At 44.6% G+C, this 16,013-nt stretch overlaps 1 long non-coding RNA gene across 1 annotated transcript; it reads right to left on the minus strand.

The window, feature by feature from the left end:
• Positions 1-354: 354 nt before the first annotated feature.
• On the minus strand, positions 355-2,444 carry LOC105864366 (uncharacterized). The gene is made up of 3 exons (XR_012923668.1): positions 2,098-2,444; positions 1,333-1,486; positions 355-969 (listed from the first exon to the last, which is right to left on the minus strand). It is a non-coding gene; the product is annotated as an uncharacterized LOC105864366 (long non-coding RNA).
• Between the last annotated feature and the right edge of the window lie 13,569 nt (positions 2,445-16,013).

Raw genomic sequence — 16,013 nt, forward strand, 5'->3', positions numbered from 1 at the left:
ATCGTTCCCACTCCCCACACACACCCTGGCCCTAAAAGATTACAAACTTTAGGAGGGCAGGGAATTTATATGTTTTTATCACCACTGTATCCCAGCACCTAAATCCAAGCCTGGCACATAAATGATGCTCTATATTTCTTGACTGAATCACTGAACAAATGAGACGAGCTGTATACATAGTTGGCATTCCTTAAATGAATGTCGAAAAGAACAAAATTGGAAGACTTCAACTAACTGAATTTAAAACTTACTATTAATATAAGCTACAGTAACCAAGAAAAAAGACAGTGTGTTATTGTTACAACGTTAGATATATAGATGAAAGGAACATACAGAAATGTACCCACACAAATATGATCAAGTGATTTTTATTATAAGGGTCTGAGTTAATTTCATAGGGAAAAAAATGGTAGTCTTTTCAAAAAATGATGTTGGAACAATTGGATATCCATATACAAAAATAATGAACTTGACCTTCACCACACAGCATACATCAAATAGTAATTTGAAATAGATCAGACCTAGCAGACTTAAACATAAAAGATAATTCATAAAACTCTTAGAAGAAACCATAGAAGAAAAATCTTTGTCACCTTGGATTAGGCAAATATTTCTTAATGCACAAAATCATCAATCATTAAAAAATGGATAAATTGGTCTTCTTAAAAATTAAAACTTTTTGACTGGGCTTGGTGGCTCACTCACACCTGTAATCCTAGCACTTTGGGAGGCTGAAGCGGGAGGATCACTTGAAGCCAGGATTTCAAGACCCCCCCTGAGCAACATAGCAAGACTCCATCTCTACAAACTCTTTATAAAAAATTATCTGGACATAGTGTTGTTCACCTGTAGTCCCAGCTACTCAGGAGACTGAAGCAGGAGGATTGCTTGAAGCCCAGGAGTTTGAAGCCACAGTGAGCCATGACTGCACCACTGCACTCCAACCTGGGTGACAGAGCAAGACCCTGTCTGTTAAAGAAAAAGAAAGAATAAATGAAAAAAAATTAAAACTTTTAAATCTTCAAAACATACTATTTAGGAAAATGGAAAGGCAAGCCACAAACTGTGGGGAAATATTTGCAAAGCATATATATGTGACTTAATATAAAATATATATAAAGAACTCCTTACAACTCAATAAGAAAATAATTTTTTTTAATGGGCAAGATACTTGAACAGACACTTTTACCCAAACAAGATATTAGAACATCAAATAAGCGTGTGTACAGGTGCTCAATATCATTAGTCATTAGGGAAATGCAAATTAAAACCCACGAGGAGATATTACCATACACCCACTAGAATAGCTAAAATTTAAAAGATTGATCATACCAGCTGTTGGCAAGGACGTGGAACAATTGGAACTTTCCTGCAATGCTGCTGGGGTGCAAACCCTGCATCCACTTTGTCAAACGGTTTGGTGTCTCTTACAAAGTAAAACATACATTCAGCATATGACCCAGCAGTCCCACTCCTGAGGCGTTACCTAGGAGAAATAAAAACATATGTCTACACAAAAGCTTGTACTCAAACATTTATAGCAGTCTTATTCATAGCCCCAAACTAGAAACAGCCCAAATGTCCATCCACTGGTGAATAAATAAATTGTGGTCCATCCCTATGACGGAACATCGCTCTGCAGTAAAAAGGAAGGAATTTGGTAATACACCGAAGAACGCGGGTGACTCTCAAAAAGCATTATATTCAGTGAAAGAAAAAGTATATGATTCCATTTACACGAAATTCTAGAAAAGGCAAAATTGTAACGACAGAAATAAAATCAGAGCTTGCCACGGCTGTGGTCATGGTTAGATGACTGCATGTATCCCGTCAAAATTTAAAACAAGACTTAGCACGGGTGCGTTGTGTTGTGTATGTGTAAATCATGCCTCAATAAAACACACGCATGCTGGATGACAGAATGCATTTCTGTCAAACATGCTGTTTCTTCACTTTCCACCTCCAGAAAAGCCCAGGCGGTTGTTGCCGGTCTTGACATTCCTGTTAAGCAGTTGGGTCATTATAACCTCTCCTGGCGTTGCCAGCAGACCGAATGATCATGATGACTAACACCCGTGCCTTGACCCCGTCACTCACCTCATCCGTGAAATGGGGTCATAGTAATGCCTGCCTGTGCGGCTCCTCCGAGGGAGGGGAGAGGAAGTCACACACAGGAAGTATGATCACACTCAACGTGGTCCATAACCATCAGCAGGCGCTGTGCTGATCACAGGCCGGGCACCGGCTCGCGCGCCAGTCCGCGCCGAGCTCTTTAGAGGCGTTGCTCCATGTCCTGCTCGCGAGGAGGGGCCTCCTCTCACTCCCCGTCGACAGCTGAAGAGGCTGATTAGTCAGAATCCAAATCCAGACCTGCCTCACGGCATCTCACAAGCGCTGCCAGAGTCCTGTCTCCGTTCCCTTTTCTCCCCTCTGTGAGTCTTGACCCACGGGGAAGCCATTTCCTGTGTGCATCAGACCCTCCAGCGGCCCCTCTGCCCGCTGGGTCCTCCGCCCCCTCTATGGCACTTCCGTGTTTAGCGTCTTTCTGGCTATTCATGGCCAGAGAGGCCTTCCCCGACCACCGTCTAGCTCCCTTGTTCCTCGGAGCACTTACCTCCCCTTGCATTGTATACTTGGTATTTTTGCTGATTATCAACGTCCACACATAGTCTCCACCCGATTTGTCCTCCGCAACCCCCACCCCGCACCCTGAGGGCAGGGACCGGACTTGTGTGGGGTAAGGTTTTTTTCCCCACCATCCTGTTCCTGGTACTTGATACCAGGAACACACAGAACAGGTGTAATCACAAAGTTTTAGAAGGGACGTGCGAGGCCATGTGCGACACCGGCGTATTTTATAGGTGGGGCAGTCCCGGCAGGGTGACTTCCCCAAGCCCAACAGCTGCTTGTGGCAAAGCCACGCAACAGTCACGGAATCCCCTTGAGTTGTCCTCCAGTAAGGGATGCTCCCATTACATCGCAGAGCACAAGACAGCAGAAAACACAACCTAATCATGGTTTTTATTTTTATTTATTCATTTATTTATTTATTTTGAGGCATAGTCTCACTGTGTTGCCCAGGCTAGAGTGAGTGCCCTGGCGTCAGCCTAGCTCACAGCAACCTCAAACTCCTGGGCTCAAGCAATCCTCCTGCCTCAGCCTCCCAAGTAGCTGGGACCACAGGCATGCGCCACCATGCCCGGCTGATTTTTTTCTATATGTTTTTAGTTGGCCAATTAATTTCTTTCTATTTTTTAGTAGACACAGGGTCTCGCTCTTGGTCAGGCTGGTTTCGAACTCCTGACCTTGAGCGATCCGCCTGCCTCGGCATCTCAGAGTGCTAGGATTACAGGTGTGAGCCACCGCGCCCGGCCCTAATCATGTTTTTAAATCTTAATTTTTTATTAATTTAATGTCACATAGTGGGGCTGGCCGTGGGGGGCCCAGGGGTTATTTGGCCCAGGCCTCACACCGTCTGATGTCATCTCCAAAATGATTGAATGAATTCACAGAGCTGCATTCGTAGGAGGACAACTTCACACTTATGTACCACCCACAGATCGTGCTGCCCCAGGCTCATTCTAAGATATGTTTTGTAAATCCTATAGTCTGTAAACAGCACAATGTCATCACGATGAACAGTAATCTGTGTGTGTGTGTGTGTGTGTGTGTGTGGGGTATGTTCAAGATCTTCTTTTGTTTAATGTAAACATGGAAAAAATTCCATAATTTTTGGTAAACCCTGTTTTGGCATTTCTTCATTTTTATTTTCTTGAAATGCAAGAAGCCTCATTGAGTGGGCACGGCCTGGCCTCAACCTCTCCCAGCTTCTGTGTGGTCCTGGGTCCTGTTCCTGTTTAGTGTCCATATTCTTGGAGGAGATTAGATGCCCAGCGCACTTGCTCCCTGAGGGCACACAGCCTCTGGAAAGGTGGAAAAAGAAGACAGTCTTCTTAGGCACAGTCGCAAAGAGGGAGTGATGGTTATGCAACCGGCTTACAAAATTTTCCTTTTGCATCTCTGACAGCTCATCCCTGTTCCTGGTTGCATGCTGTTCCATGGTGGCTTGGCATAAAGTATTATCTCTACAAGAAAAACAAGTCAAAAGCTTATGCTTCTGATGGCGAAATCACCACTCACTCAGTGGGCAGCTACAGGACATGGGTACCTGGATATACCTGGGCCACAGGATTACGGACAACATCCCACGTGCCAGAGCATTGCATAGAGGCTCATTAAGAAGAGATACTTGGGAGTGTGTGTTTACCATAAACTCAAAATATGGGTGAATAGCCATCACAAAGGGGGGGAAGAACTATTAGCCAATGGGTGATTCGGGGTGAGTTTGCATTTCTGTTATGAAAGCTGATTGTTTAAGAAATCTTTTGCACTCATCACAGATATTGACATTTGAAACGGTTGGCCAATCCCAAACAATGCCATAAATGACTATTCGGTCGTATTTTGAATAGCTTAGACGAATTATCTGGAATTGAAGCAGGCCAGTTCCTTAAAATGAAAGTCCAACCTTGAGCACACATGAGCCTAAGCACTGGATTCTTGGAGTTGTGGATTTTCTGTCTTGCACAGTCTGGTAATTAACCAAAATAAATATTTACCTATACAATTAGAGTTCGGGTAAAAAGGAGGAGGGTGTAACAGCCCAGACTACTTTACTTGCAAGTGACAACAACATAACTCAATCTGATTTACGAATAAAAAGGAATGTATCGCCTTATGTCACTGAAGCAGCCAAGTTTACTGCCGAGTTTGCTTCAGGCACAGCTTGATCCAGGTGACGAGTAGGGTTACCAGGGGTATGTCATTTTCTATTTCTTGGCTCTCCTTTCCTCTGGGTTGGCATTATTTTCAGGTAGGCTCTTTCCCAGAAAATGCCAAAGCAGTCATCTGTAGCTTCAGGCCTAGGTGATCTGCACAGCTGGTGAGTCCAAAAGAAACACACACATACAACACACACACACACACACAAAAGTCCCAGGTAAGAATCTCACTGGGTATACACAGAGCGCACACCCAACCCAGAACCCATTCTCCCCTTGTTGGCCCTTTTGTGCGTCTCTAGTTGTTTACCATGACCAACCGTGCTGCCAGGTGGATTATTCTCAGGTCTCCTTGGGCATTCATGTAAGAGTTACGGTGGAGCCCAGAGCTGACTACTTTGAATAGCAGATGCAATAGTTGGCTTGCCATAGTCGTAGGTGCCATAGTGTACTATAAGAAAAAATATGAATTTGTAAACTTCACTTATACAATGAGGAGCAAGAGAGTTCTCCTTTCCTGAGGGAAGGGCAGGTTCACCCTCCTAGCTCAAGCTTCCTATGGGACAGAGACCTCCCGTAAATCAAAATGACCTCGACACTCCACCCCCTTCTTCCTTTAGAAGGAAATTTCCCCTGTATGTGTGCTGGATCTTAATAAATCTCATGTATAGATTTCAGGCCTTGAAAACATTTTAACACCAGCTAATATGACCAGCATTAACAGAATTTCTTGGAGCTTAAAAAAAAAGTTTACTTATGAATTTCCACTTTTATGCCTGCCCCCTTCTCTTATCTTTAATTTTTTTTTCAATAATAAATTAAAAAAAAAAATAAACAGAGAGTGAAGCACTTCACAAGATCTTGCCCAATCTATTTGGGCAATCATCTACAATAGTCAGAATAACATTTCAGGGTCAAAATATTCATCCAAACCAATCCCCACATCATTATACCCTGAGTCGGCACAGTCTAGACACCTGCCCTTGCTCTAATTTTGAACCTTGTGACCTAGCTCAGGGGATGGGATTAAAAACTGCTGTGGAATTTGAACTCACAGACGTTCGTCTGAGTCAGCTACTCTGCGCTCTGCACCACTGTAAGGATTGGAGCATTTCCTTCTCTCATTTCCTCGGAGCCGGCTAGGGAGTGTTTGGAGGAAGGTTGTCACGAACATACCTGCAATAAAAGTAATCAAATACATGGAGAGCATGTCTGTTTCCAGAATTAGATTCTTTTGATAGCAAAGAAATCAAATGGGCTAAGGGGCAGGGAGGAGTCAGGTAAGTCCGATATTACTACATGCACATGCTTAAACTTCCCTCCTCCAGGGCCATTGTTGTCAACAATGGCCCTTTTAGCTACAGCACACAGAATGACTAACCTTTTTCTAGCCTGTCAGTGAGAACTACCACCATATATTGGTAAGCATTTCCGTAAAAAATTCACTTGGAAAGGATATTGTTTCAAGCCTGGACAAAGCTTATATTGTTGTGCCTCAGTTCCAGTTATTTTAGGCAAGGAAAGGGAATTTCCACTGCTCCCTGTAAGCAGTTTTGAGTGCTCAGCTCTGAGTAACAACTTCCTTGTAATCTGTCGGAGCCCAAGTTATTTAACAGAGGGGGAAAAAATCCCCTGATATTATGCATGAAATTCTTAGCCAAGCAAATCACTTGAAGAAGACATCAATTAGCTCATGCTGGAGCAAAGATGTGACTTCATTCAGGGAAGGGAATACAAGATTGCTAAAGAACAGATAATAGCAAAAAAAAAAAAAAAAGAAAGACTGAATGAATGAGAGAGAGAAAGAAAGAAAAGTAAATAAGTAAATAAGAAAGAATGCAAGAGACTTGATTCTAAAAGGAAAAAAAATGAAATGAGTCAATGCAAATTCCCAGGTAGAATGCAAAACTGTCATTCAATGTCAATATTGATAGTGATGGTAGCTCTCATTTGTAGCAAACTTACCATAGCCCAAGCACTAGCTCACCCAAACCCATTATTGTACTGGTCTTATTTGCAAGATTATTGCATTTAAGTTTTATTTTAAAAAGTCAATTAGTGCATGTTAAATAAATAATAGTAAAGGTAGAAACAGACATGGCAAAAATCCAAAGTAATACGCAAACAAGAATCATTGCCTAGACAATGCCATTTCTCAAAAAAGGGGGACAAAACACACTATCACAATAAAGTAAATAAAATAAAGTTACCATGTATTGAAATTGAGCCTTAATTAGGTGCCAGGCACTGTACTAAATATTTTATAAGCATTAACCCTAACCTTCACAAAAATCCTCTAAATTAGAAAACATTGTTATTCCCAATTTACAGATGTAGAAACTGAGGCTTAGTAACGCTAAGTAATTGCCTCAAGGTCACATGGCTAAAGTGGCAGAGCTAGAATTTAACCTCAGTCCTGCTAGATGCCAGAACCCAGGCAGATGCTACTGTGACATTATTGCCACTTGTGCCAAGCACAGTGTGGGATCCCAGCAACACTCAGTCTGGATGATGCCACTCACTCCTCCTGGCAAAGGAAACACCCACAGGCCAACAGGAAAAGAAGCCACTTCCTGTCCCTGCAAGAATGAGAACCTCAGCATCTTTGAGTTAAGGTCCTCACCATCCCTGAGTTCAGCCCCTAAGCTAAACAATTTATCTTTGGAGTGACAGGTGATGACTTAGTCACCCTGGCTCTGCCCTTCTCCCTTTTCCTATAAACCAGCTGTGTTTCATGGATGATTTAGAGTATAACCTCATAACACACAGGCTGTTATGTAACAAGCGATAATTTGGCACTGCAGGGAAGCTGTCGCAGCCCTGGGATCTCCCTGCGGGCAGAGCACCTTCCTGGCTGCTGATGGCTAACGGCATCTCTCATTCAGCAGAACTGGAGCCTGTTCCCCTGGGGATTATTTTACCTCCTCACCCTGAATGGGGCAAGCCCACAGCCAGTAACTTTCTGCCCCAGGGTGTGAAGGGCCAGCCCCTTTGCCTCAGGCGAGACTAATGCTGTGATACAATATGTGCTCCAGATATATGCAACATATATCCCCGTGGCATGTGGCATCGGCCGAAGCTAGGCTCCAGTGGAGAAAACACCTGCTTAGCTCCTTCTCCTACCTTGTCCTGCTTCTCTCGTCCCCTTCCCCTGGGAACCCTCCCTTGCTGAAGCAGTGCACCCAAATCTCCATCCCTAGTCCTGCTTTGGACCCTACAAGATACCACCCACCATGTGCCAAGGTGATAGGTACTGGAGACACACTTTAAGTAAGACCCACGTGGTCCTTGAACCTCAGGGGTTCATGCTAGTGGACAAAATAGTTCCACAAACCCAAAGACACTGGGGCAAGAACTATAATAAAGCATGTATTCTCTTTACATGTCTCTCATTTTAGTACTTCTATGCCCCCAGGCCTATGATAAACGTTATTCGGGCATTGTTCCATTTGATGCTGAGAACAAAACTATGAGAGAGACGCTCCATGAACCAACCCTCTTTTACAGTTAAAAGAACTGGTGTTCAAAAGGTGAATTAACTTGCCTGGCATTAACACAGCCATTAAGTGTACAGATAGGATTTAAACCCATTTCTCCTGGACCCTCCTCAATCTCACACAACCTCTTTCCCATTTCTTGAGCTCCCGGCTCAGCAAACAATGCTCCCGGGGTACTGCCTATTTGTGTAAATAAAGTTTTATTGAAACACGGCCACGCCCATTATTTATCTATAAATATGGCGGCTTTCAGTCCACAAAGACAGAGCTGCGGAGTTGACACTGAGCCTGGAGGCTGGCAAAGCTAAAAATATTTACCATCTGTCCCCGTATGGCTATAGCAGCAGCCAGCCCCTCCTCTATGTGCTGAGCTTTCTGTTCTCCTTCAGCTTCAGAAAAAGAGAAAATGTGAATTTTCTTCCCTCTACATGGAGGGTGTCCAGTGTCCACTCAACTACGGTCCAGTCGATAGTAGAGGCTGACTGCCCACACACCCTCTAAGGAAGCGAGAACATTATTCTATCAAGTTCTCGGGCAGCTGGAAGCCAAATTCCCCTTATCTGATTGGCCGGCATTCCCCTTGCTGTTTCACCTACTGACACTTTGAAAGGAATTCTATCATTTCCTCAATGGATTATTCTCATGGAGCACAACAAGGAAGCAGGAAGCGTCCTCTTGAGATTTCAGTCTGGAATCCTCATTGTTCAAATATATTCCATTACCTTTTGAACCATTGCCCCAGAAGGTCTTCTTCTAGCCTTTTATTTATTGAATTTCAGTGCTTGGAAAGGGTGATCACCTCCTCCCAGGGGTTTCTGCTACACAGCTTTCAGACTTTGAGTGCTTTTCTTTTTTTTCCCCCATAAGTTAATCTCTTCTTAATTATGTTTTGTCACCCAGTCTTTGAACTGTATCCAACCTGTTTGCATACCGGGATGATTACAAGACAATGAGTACCGTGAGACCGATTGAGAGGAAATAGACCCAGTTGATCCAGGATCAAATGACCAGTTGAGTTGAACCCAACGTACTGTTGTCTTTCTGAAAGCCTCTTCTGGTCACTAGAATTGTCTAGATGTGTTATCCGTAGCTTGAACTAGCTATGTATGTTATTTGGTACCATAAATCTCTGATTTTTAAATGTAAATCCTGTGCTAAACAAAACTTGGGACAACCTTTCTGCAAAGCAGTTTCATCGTATACACTGAGGATATTTTAAAGCTTGCACCCTTTGACCTAGTATCCCTACCTCTAGAATAAACTCCAAGCCTTAGCACCTGGCTCAGGTTAAGACAACCAAAATGTCTCCACATATGGCCAAATCTCCCCTGGGGGACAAAAATCTCCCCCAGTTGAGAACCACTGGCCTAGAACATATAACAGGTGTTCAATTATACTGTTGAATAAATAATTTAATGAATTAGAAAAGATACATGGAAATTCCAGTAGTTATCTCTTGTTAATGTCATTATTTTCTTTTTAATACTTCACCATCTTTTTCTAAATTTTTCTATCACAACTATGTGCAAATTTCATTGATAATCACTTATCTATAATTCCAAAATCTCCAAAGCTCATTCGACAGCGAAATATGGACTCTTCTGAGTTTACATGTGGTCTTTAATGATCTCAGGTGGTGTGAATATCCACACATTTCTCTGAAGAAGTATTAGCACTTTATTGGACAGACAGTGTAAACAAAATTCATCTAAAATCTCAAAAAATCTGGCTTACAAAATGCCCTTAGCTTTTAGGCTTTTGCATATAGGATTGTGGGCCTGTATTACTTTTGCAATCTGGAAAAAAAAAAAAGTGTAAAAATCATAGCGATACTCCCCTACTCAACAGAAGATGATAAACTAAGGAGGTGTATGTTAAGTAAACATTGACCCAGAAAATTCTCTCCAAAAGGCAAATTATAGGGGGAAAGAATACGTTATGGACAAGTGTAATAGTCTTATTTTACAGGAATGAGGATGAGGGAACAGGTGCTCAGAGAGGTTCAAACTGAAAGTCCCACAGCCTGTGAACGCCAGTGATCTGCGTGGATCTCAAGCTGTGATGGTGACGTCGCCTCTCCTATCAGCCGCACACCACTGCTTTCCTGTTTCCATGACGAACATCAGAACACCTGGTGTAGACACCCGTAACGCTGGTTAGGTGAATGGATGGATGAGCACCTTCCTGGCATAAGATTAATTTCTTAGAAGGCCCGGGTCATCTGATGTCCATCTTAAAAAGGAAATGGGGGGGGGGAGGGCATTTATTGAAACCTTAAAATCTGTATCCCCATCATATGCTGAAAAAAAAAAAAAAAAAAAGATTAGATGGCTAAAAAAAAAAAAAAGGAAATAGGACAAGGTGGGGCTGGGCAGGGACTGAAGAAGAGCCTGAAGCAGACTGATAATCTCGCAGTTGCAGAGTCAAAACTGTCACCGGCGGTGACATCAACAGTTAATGCCATCTGCATGATGCCTTTATCAGGCATGAGGGCACAGGCTCGGGAGCCAGACCCCTTGGGTTTCAATCCAGGTGCAGCATTTACCGGTTGCGAGTTAATTAAGGGTTGTGCGCCTCAACATTCTCATTCGCAGAATGGGAACAATACTAAGACCTGCACCCCACACCTGCGATGAGTGGATACAGAAAAAGTGCTTCCGAGAGCCTCTGGCCCCTGCTAAGTACCCGTGAAAGAGCCTCCCCGCACTAACCAGAGTACATCTTCCTAATCATGTGGCTAATTCAGTTGCTCTCAGCCCCCATGAAGTGGCTGGCACGGAGGGGCAGTATTGCAGGATATCAAGGCTTTGTGTTCAGACGGACTCCGGGTCACATCCCAGCCCTACCTGTCATGTATTGTGCAGAACCACCTCCCCTCTCGGTGGTCGATACAACCTCAATAATAATAACACATCATTATAGAACTTTCACGAACATTGAGTGAGCTGATGGGTGCAGCGCGCTCAGGTCAGTCATTTCTCAATGAGGGTGGCTATTTTTGTTAACATCCCTGTCCTAATGATGGGAGAAAGGGAAGCAAAAAAGTTCAGCCTCAAGAACCCACAGAATGCAGAACCTCAGTTCTTTCTGCAAGAACGGTGCATCCTGGCGCATGCTACGCCGACCACGGCGGGGGACAGTGGGACTTCAAGAGGCGTGTGGGCAAACTTGCATTGCTTTTAATAGTCGTGCATTTGTTTTCATAGTTGCTGTACATCCCTGGTGAGCAAATCAGCCTCCCATGTACTCTAGTGACATAAAGTTTCCTTTTTGTATAACCGTAGTCAAGTCTAAGTAATGGATTGATTCAAAGAAAAGTTTTGAGGAAATACTAAACAAGGAAGCACCAAGGCGAAAACCATGAGGTTCACATGTGAAGGGCTGCGTGTGAGAGACACTGTGGTAGACCACATCTGGTGACTCGCTCAGCCCAGCAGGACGGTCACGGGGCCTCTTCAAGGGCTGCAGGCAACGACAGTCTGGGTGACTCACCCCTACGTTCCTTGTAAGTGAAGCCTTCCTTTCGCTGAGTACACGCTGACCTATTCCTGCATGGATGTCCTAACCGCAAATTAGAACCATCTTGTGAACTGCCTTGCTCTCTAATTTCCAGTCCTTCCTGGTTTCTCACTTCATGTCATTAACTGGTGTGTGTGAGAGAGAGAGACAGAGACAGAGAGAGAGAGACAGACAGACAGAGAGAGCTATCCTTGTGAACAAAGGCCATGCAATCTCCTCTTCCTCATGCTATTGGCTTCTGTAGCAGACACCCAGGGCTGGCTTACTAATGATGGTTGACCGTGTGCTGGGCAGGCGTGATTATTTCTAGTCAACCTAGCAGCCCCGTAAGGTTGGTATAATTACATGTCAGTTTTTACAAACGAGGAGGAACTTGTGGCTTGCAGAGGTGTTACAGGCCCAAGTGGAAGCAGCTAACCTGGTGATACTACAAGTTCAGCCCAGGCAGCCTGACCTGAGAGCCAAGATGGGAACTATCGCACCCCACGGCACCCGCTTTAAAAGATGCCAAATAAAGAAAGAAGGAAGGAAGGAAGGAAACAGGCATTAAAGGCAACGATAGCCCAGTAGGGGCTATATTTGAGTTACCTAATAAAAGCTCCATGTCTTGAGTTCTTCTACGTGATAAACATTGAACAGAAATCATTGTTGGTCCTCATCTAAAATCTCTGCTCAGAGGAAGCTTGACTTGGAGATGTGATAGAGAGGTTTGCTATTAAGTCATTTGCTGTTAAGACCAAAGTCTCTAAGGTCAGTCAAACTGGATTTCCAATCTTGGGGCTGCTTTTTTTTTTTTTTTTTTGGAGACAGGGTCTCGCTGTCTCACCCGGACTGGAGCACAGCGGGCGTCAGCCTAGCTCACAGCAACCTCAGACTCCTGGGCTCAAGCGATCCTTCTGCCTCAGCCTCCCGAGTAGCTGGGACTATAGGTGCATGCTACCATGCCCAGATAATGTTTTCATTTTTTGTTGCTCAGGCTGGTGAATCTTCCATTTAAAATCTGAGCTAAGGGCCAGACATGGTGGCTCACGCCTATAATCCTAACACTCTGGGAGGCCGAGGCGGGAGGATTGCTTGTAGGCCAGGAGTTCAGGACCAGCCTGAGCAAGGGCAAGACCCCATCTCTACTAAAACTAGAAAAATCAGCAAGATACAGTGGCGCACACCTCTAGTCCCAGCTACTCGGGAGGCTGAGGCAGGAGGATTGCTTGAGCCCAGGAGTGTGAGGTTGCTGTGAGCTGTGATGATGCCACGGTGCTTTAGGCAGAGCGAGACTCTGTCTCAAAAAAAAAAAAAAAAAAAAAAAATGCCGAGGAAACTTGGTCTCGTTATTTATGCTGCGTGCACCTCAGTTTCCCCATCTGTAACAGGAAGGATGATACCTCCTCCGATGGGGTCCTACAGGGATCAAATGAGGTCATGTGTCCCCTGTGTCTGCCTCTTATCATGCTCTCATTGTGTGGCTGTTATCTTTGCTGCTGTTGCTGCCACCATTACCCAACAGCCTCAGAACCAAACTATCAGCCCAGGGTCATTTTAAGAGAGTGGCACGGTTGCAAAATGAGCGACACTTGAAGATCGAGAGTGCAGTGGGCAGAACTATGGCTCTCCAGAGATGTCCAGGTCCTGTGACTATGCCACCCTACATGGCAGAGGGCATCAGGGTGTAGACAGAACTAAGGTTGCTCATCAACTCACCTGAGAATTCGATCAGCCGGGATTGTCCAGGTGGGCCAAGTGAATCTTGGGGCTCTTAAACGTAGAGGCAGGTAGTGGAGACGTCAGGGGAACCGTGACTATCAAAGAAGGGCACAGAGAGCCCCACGTTGCTGGCTTTGAAACGGAAGAGGGGCCACACGCCAAGGAATGCGGCAGCCTCTGAGGCTGGAGAAGGCTTCTAGAACCTTCAGAAGGGACACAGCCCTGCCGACACCTCGATTTTAGCCCCATGAGACCCGTGTTAGGCTTCTGACCTCTGGAACTGTGAGATAATAAATGTGTGTTGTTTGAAGCCACTAGGCCTTGAGATGATTTGTTACAGCAGCCAGCGAGAGAAGATGGAGGGGCTGGCGTCACACGCGTGAGGACGTCAGGAGTCTTGACTACCTGCCCCGCAGAGGCAGCTCTGTTCCACTGCCCTTCTAGAAACGGGACTAGGGACCGTCACTGCTGCTGCTTCTCCAGCTGCCCTGCGGTGTCGGGAACCTGCAAGCCCTCTCGGGAGGTCCACCCGGGGCTGCCCGGGGAGCGGGCTCCCCACGCGTCAGGGACACATGAGTGATGGCGCTGAGACGGGACGCGGGCCCCAGCCACCGGCAGGTCCAGGAAGCAGCAGGTACCGTGTTTCCCCGAAAATAAGACAGGGTCTTACATTTATTTTTCCTCAAGAAGACACCCTAGGGCTTATTTTCAGGGGATGTGTTATTTTTTTTAAGTACGGTACAATAATCTACATTTATTCAAATAGAGTTAAGTCGTCTTCTTCTGGAACATCATCATCACTCTCCAAACCCCGAATTCCATCCTGAATGTCTTGCGACTGTATTTCCTTTAGAACCACTGGCCCCAGTCTCTCATGTCGAGCCATGGAGCGCTCACGGGGCAGATGAGAAGGGCTGCTCGTGTTCTTTCCCGCTCCAAGAGGAAACGCACGGGTTGTGCAGACGCGCTGCGTAGCCACGCCTGTCACTAGGTCCTATTTTCGGGGTGGGGCTTCTATTGTGCAAATGCTTAGCAATCCTGCTAGGGCTTATTTTACGGGTGGGTCTTATTTTCAGGGAAACACAGTAGAAGACTTTCCAGCTGAGCAGAGGGTGCCATTGCCGGTTTTTTTGCAAGGCCAGGAAATGGCCTTCTAGGCTTGAAGCTGCAGGGCTCATGGAGTGATTGCTGTTGTTTCCTTCACAGGAGAGCTCTGGCTCAAACAGGAAACGCCATTCACAGCTGACAGACATGGGGCACCCGGCTTTCTCCTTTTCCTTTGCAAATCTGACTGGGCTCAGAAGGAGCAGAATGAGGGGCCGACACTTGGAGACTGTCCATCTAGGAAGGGACATTTTCTCACCTTTCAAGCCCAGCTGTTCCTTTATCATTATTTGAAAGGAAATATAATTTACATACAATAAAATGCACAGATCTCAAGTGTTTTTGGTTCTGAGTTTTGACAATTATATATTCCCTTGTAATTAACGTCCACTCAAAACGGACATGTAGTGGAATGTGTTCGTTAGCCCAGAAAGTTCCCCGGGCCCCTTTCTAGGCAATGCCGACCACCACTACCTGCCCCCTCCCCCCCCCTCCAGCATTTACTGATCTGCTTCTGTCGCTCCACATTTGATGTGACTTTTCTACAGTTCCGCATGAACCGAACCCGCAGCCTGGGCTGCTTCGTGTCTGTCTTATCTCACTCTGCACAGTGTCGAGTTTCATTCACGTGGACGCACAGAAAGTCCATTCCATTTTATTACTGAATGGTATTCCAATGGCATGGATGTACCTCATTTTAAAAAACCTGTTTTGCTAGTAAAGCCATGTGTGTGTTGTTTTCAGTTTGTGGCTATTATGAAGAAAGCTGCCGTGTCCATTCATGTGTAAGTCTTTGTGTGCTCATAGGTTTACATTTCTCTTGGGTGATACCTCCGGGTAGAATTTACCAGAAACTGCCAAATAGTCATAACCCCTTCAGCCATGAACAAGCCTTGCGGTTACTCTTCACTCCCACTGACATTTGTTGTCTTTTTGTTTGTTTGTTTGTTTGCTATTCGAATGTGCATGAAATCATATCTCATGGTGGTTTAAAATTGCACTTTTGAGCCTTTGGCCCATTTTTAAAATTTGTGTTTATATTTTTATTATGATTTGTAGTTCTTTGTATATTTTGAATACAAGTTATCATGTATCTATAGCAAATGTTTTCTCCTCATCTGTGGCTTTGTCTACGTGCTTTCTAAATACATTGGACCCTTGAACAACACGGATTTGAACTATGCAGGCCCAATTATACTCAATTTTTTTTCAACCAAATGCAGATCAAAAATATAGTATATCCACATATAGGGAAAGTTGACTTTTCCTATACTCTAGTTCTGTAGGCATAGTTGAGTATGTGTGGATTTTGGTATAGGTGTGGGATTCTAGAACCAGTCCCCCCTGTATACTAAGGCATGACTCTGGTATCTTTGGGTGATCAGTAATTTAAAATTTTAATATTGATCAA

The sequence above is a fragment of the Microcebus murinus genome, chromosome 16 (assembly GCF_040939455.1).
Source record: "Microcebus murinus isolate Inina chromosome 16, M.murinus_Inina_mat1.0, whole genome shotgun sequence".
Taxonomy (NCBI): domain Eukaryota; kingdom Metazoa; phylum Chordata; class Mammalia; order Primates; family Cheirogaleidae; genus Microcebus; species Microcebus murinus.